At 36.4% G+C, this 5538-nt stretch overlaps 1 non-coding gene across 1 annotated transcript; it reads right to left on the bottom strand.

Annotated features, from left to right (window-relative positions):
- Positions 1 to 501: 501 nt before the first annotated feature.
- Positions 502 to 608, bottom strand: LOC138886565 (small nucleolar RNA R71). The gene has a single exon (XR_011405615.1). It is a non-coding gene; the product is annotated as a small nucleolar RNA R71 (small nucleolar RNA).
- Positions 609 to 5538: the final 4930 nt, after the last annotated feature.

Raw genomic sequence — 5538 nt, 5'->3', positions numbered from 1 at the left:
AATTGTGCAGGAAAGGAAAAACATCATCTTCTTAAAGCATAGCTGGTGAAGGAATGGAGAATCAGGGAGTAGAAGACATTATACCACCAGTCTATGTGGAGGATCAGTTTGATGAAGTAGCACCAAGGCCAGCAAACAGAAACCTAAGGGATTATGCTAGACCTGACCGCTTCAACTGTGAATCTAGTGTCAGAAAACTTTCAGTGGCAGCCAACAACTTTGAAATCTAGACTGGCCTAATTCAAACAATTCAACAGTCTTGCATCTTCACTGGAGACGCAAGTGAAGATCCACACAGTCAATTAGTTGACTTTCTGGAACTTTTTGAAATAGCTAAGTATAATGGAGTACCTCCTGAAGCTATCAAGTTAAGGTTATTTCCTTTTTCTTCAAAAGGAGATGCCAAGACTTGGTTGCGAAGTTTGCCACAAGGTTCCATTACCACATGGGACCAAATGACTTACAAATTTTTAAATAAATATTTCCCCTGCTAAAACCACAAAGTTAAGACAAGACATATCTAATTTCTTGCAGACTGACACTGAGTCAGTTTATCAAGCTTGGGAAAGATTAAAAGCAATGTTAAGAAAATGTCTACACCATGACATTCCTGAACACATACAACTGTATATTTTTTGTCATGGGTTAAAACCCTCTGCTAGAAATGTGATTGATGCAGCTGCAGGAGGTTCTGTAATGGGAGAAACCATAGAGGAAGCATTGCAATTGTTAAACGAGATTTCTGAGAATGTCATCCAATGGCCATATGAGCGTGTAATCATCAAAAAGGCTGCTACGGTAAATCAGGTTGATGCTTTAAATACACTAATGCAGCAAATTGTTTCTTTGGCACAAAAGTTTGATTCTTTTTAGGTGAATACACAACAACCAAGCCAATCTGAGACTTGTGACATGTGTGGAGGAAATCATCTGAACCATGAATGTCAAGCAAACAATCATAATGACAAACAGGTCCATTCTGTCGGTTATAAACCGTACCCTTTTAGCAGTCCAATGGCACAAAAGCACCCAGGATTTTAATTGAGCAATCCAAATGGTGCAGAAAACTCTCAAAGCATCCAAAAGCAACAAGTACAAAGTCCGTCGGGATACCAGAATCAGAACCGTGGGCAACCAAACTATAGACCTTATCAACAAGCAGGGCCATATCAATAAAGGCCTCAACAAGCTCATTCAAGTCTTGATGACCTTTTGTATAAGTACATTAAGGTCACTGATGAAAAGATGGAAAGCCAGGGTTCAGCCCTCAAAAATCTGAAAATGCAATTAAGTCAGCTGGCAACTCTTGTGTTAGAAAAGATTCAAGGTCCCTTACCAAGCAATACAAAGAAAAATCCAAAAGAGCACCTTAAGGCCATCGCCTTACAGTCAGGTAAGGAGCTTGATGAACCATATGCAGACAAGTCAGAACAACATGTAAATAAGGGTAAGAATGCTGAAATACCCTCTGAACTATCTGAAGATAAAGAAGTCAAGAAAAAAGAAGAAAAGAATATTGAAAAATTGACTCCTTTCCCTGTGACAATTCCTTTTCCACAAAAACTGAAAAGAGAAAATCTTGATAATCAATTTTCAAAGTTTTTGGAGATTTTAAAACAAATTCACATTAATATTCCTTTCACTGATGCTTTGCTGCAAATGCTTTCTTATGCCAAATTCCTGAAAGATATTTTGTCAAGTAAAAGGAAATTGGAAGAAGTTTTTGTGGTGATGCTTACTGAAAAATGCAGTACTATACTTCAAAATAAGCTACCACAAAAACTTGGTGATCCAGGTAGTTTTACAATTCCATGACTTTGGGAGGAGTATATTTTGAAAAAGCACTTTGTGATTCTGGAGCTTCAATTAACTTGATGCCATTTTCTATTTTTAGAAAATTAAATCTTGGTGAAATGAAAGACATAGGTGTTTCTCTTCAGTTTGCAGATCAAAGTATTAAGAAACCTAAGGGAATAATTGAAAATGTGCTCGTAAGAGTAGATAAGTTTGTTTTCCCTGTAGATTTTATAGTACTTGAAATGAAGGAATATCCTGATGAACCAATTATTTTGGGTAGACCATTTCTTGCCACAGGTAGAGCAATCATAGATGTCCATCAAGGACAACTACGGCTGTATTGTGGTCCGGGCCCGGGCCTAAACGGGCCAAATGGTCTGGGGCTTTGGCGGTCCCGGGCCTAACGGGCCAAATGAGTGGAACCGGCCCACTACGGTCCTAAGCCCACATGGTCCCGAGATAAATGGGCCGAGCCCACAGGCCTAAACGGGCTTTTTCGTTCTGGGCTATTTTTTTTAATTTTTTTTTATCTAAGGCAATTTCTTGTAAACTATATATGTTTATATTAATATAAATTGCTTATATATAGTATGTATATATATTGTCTTATATAATATATAACTTATATATATTATATATACTATATCTATATCTAAAATATATATAGATATTTCCTTATATATATATATATATATATATATATAGTTTATATGTATTAGATATATAATATATATACTATATCAAATTTAAACACAAAATAAATTGCAAAGAAATATTCAAGAGAATGTCTTATAATTTTTATTATTACGACATTAACAAAAAATGACAATATCTTTATTAGTCTTCCTCCCCCCAATGGACTAAGCACAACAAGGTACTAATACCATCATTAAAAGGAAAATAAAACTAAGGAAGATGTACCAAAATACAAGTTACATATTAGTCTATATATTATCTCTAACAAATCTTATAAATCCTTCAAGGTCCGGAGGAATTTCTGTTTGTGGTGGTGGAAAAGGAGCTTGTTCATCACCGCTTCCGGGCGAAGCAGCATCTTGCGCAAGTTCCGCTAGCATTTCTTCATAAGCTTCATCTATCTCCGGTTGTGATTCTGCAAGTCCAAAATTTCTTCTTTTCGAACGGATCCAATCTCTGAAGAATACTGATTTTTCCAAGCTCTCCCTCATAGACGCTCTATGATCACCGATTTGAAGTCTCGCTTGACTAAAAGCGCTCTTCGATGCCACTGTTGAAGCATGAACACTTAAAATATCTTGGTGCTCTAATTTCATTGTAGGATTTAACACTGCAGCAACACCAAAAATAGGGGGATAGGGAAAAAATATTTTTTAAACTTAGCTTTCATAGAATCAATAGCAAGTTGATAAATAACCTCATCCTCTGAAAATTGAGTAAACAAATCTGCTAGTGCTGCAATATAAACTAAACAGTTAGAAATAGTAGGATAATATTGCCCAGATAATTCATTTGTAGCAACATGAAATTATTCTAAAAAGTCTACAAGCATTTTAAAATTAGTCCAATCTTGATTTGTAAGGTGCTCATCATCATTATCATCATCATCATCACCTACACGAGCATTATACGTTGCGCTTATTGAGTTTCTATATTCATATGCAACAACTAAACTTTCATACATGTAATTCCATCTAGTCGGACAAGGTTTATGAACCTTTCTTTCTCTAAGGCCAATTCATCACATTTTTTTAAAATAGCTCTAAGTCTACTTCTACGGTTTGAATAAAAAAGCCAATTAAGAGCCATTTTAACCTTTTCAATTTCTACATTTAAAACTTTCATATCAGCACCGACGATTAAATGGTAAATATGACAAATACATCTAACATGAAAAATATTACTAAATGCAGGATTTAGTGTAGTTGTAAGCAAGCCTATAGCATTAGTTTTACTAGAAATATTATCCATTGAAACCGACATTATTTTATCTCTAATGCAAAAATATCTACAAATATCTGCAACTGTATTAGTAATAAACTTACCTGTGTGACGTGAATTAATTATTCTATAAGCAATAATACGCTTTTGCATTATTCACTCCTCATCTATCCAATGACTTGTAACAGTTAGATAATCACAGTCATTACCACTTCTACCAATATCAGTAGTAATAGCAATGCCACAATTTATATGAGTAAATAAATAGCGCAAATATTATTCATATTCATGTTTATATTTATAAATATCGCTCTTTACGGTTGCACGAGGCCATCGTTTATAAGTAGGATTAAAAACACTTCTAATATAATGCACAAAATGAGGGTTAGAAGGAAAACTATAGGGTAAGTACATAACAATAACTATTTTTGCCAATTCTTCACGATCTTTATTTGGATTATAATATAAAATGCCATCGGTAACAGTGTTAATTCCTGGTTGAACTAGATTTGAACTTGTACTAGGGTTAACCGTAGTATCTACACTTGTCCACTCTTGCGCAGCTTTCATTTGTAAACATCTAGCTTTATCTCTAGGGTGTTTCAATATGTGTCAAGTCAAACTACCCGTATCGCTACGGTCTCCAGTATATTTATGAGCCATCAAAGACCCACAAGTTTTACACTTAGCCTTATTTTGTTCTCTTAGTTGAGTAAAAAAGTGCCAAACAAGAGATGTTTCGGGCCATTTAGAAGGTTTTCTATTAAAAGTAGGGGTTACTACAGGAGGGTCAGGCGGGGCATCAGTTGGGTTATTAACAGGACTAGTAGGTGTAAGCACGTGATTTTTGCCCTATGAAAGAATTACTCCCAAAAAAAAACAATTTTTTTTGATAGTTTGCATTTGTTGTGAATTTTGTGTAATTATTTGTATTTGTCTGTGCATGTTTATTTTTACTCTAATTAAGAAAAATACAAAAATAGGCGTCACATGCGCATTTACGATTTAATTGTGCATTTAGGAATTAATTAAACCATAATTCGGTTATTAAAAGGAAAATCACAAAAATACATCTTTTGTTTTTATTTCGTCATTAAGTGATGTTATTTTAATTAAATGTTAATGTGTGTTAATTGTGATGTTTGTATAGTGTTATTTGACATTTTTTTTGGAAAATTAAAGGATCTTCGGATTGGGCCAATTTGAACTAAAATGAACAGGCCCAAACCAGACAACCCAATCCAGAAGCCATGTTTACCCGGTCCAGTTGAACTGGCCACACAACCGTCCCAAACGACGTCGTTGAGCCGCTTTCAATCTAGGCCATTGATCTCAGAATGATCAACGACCAAGATTATATCCCTCGTACCCACATACGAACCCGACCCATTCAACCCCGGACCTACCCGATCCTAATACTAAACCAAACGACACCGTTTGGATTAACCTTTGAATCTAGGCCGTTGATCTCGAGTGATCTAACGGCCAAGACCCAACCATCCACCCCGTATAAAAGCCTCCATATCATACCCTGCCCCTATCCAAGCACCCCTTTAGTCGTCTTCTTCACCAGACCCCGAACCCCATGAAACCCTAACGCCGCCCCCTTTTCCCTCACCATTAAACCCGGCGGCAAGGACGCCGGTGACCACCTCCTTAACACCCTAGATGCACCTCACCACCCTGAATCCAAATCCATCAACCGCTTAGTTCGAATCAGTCCCTAGGTTCTCGAATCTTCATTTGAAGATTCGAGCAGAACTCCGATCTACACCGATCTACCCCAGGTTCATACCAGACACTCCCCTGACCTCCCTCGTGACC

Source organism: Nicotiana sylvestris, chromosome 2 (genome assembly GCF_000393655.2).
Source record: "Nicotiana sylvestris chromosome 2, ASM39365v2, whole genome shotgun sequence".
NCBI lineage: Eukaryota > Viridiplantae > Streptophyta > Magnoliopsida > Solanales > Solanaceae > Nicotiana > Nicotiana sylvestris.
This window is presented reverse-complemented; position numbering and strand designations above follow the sequence as displayed.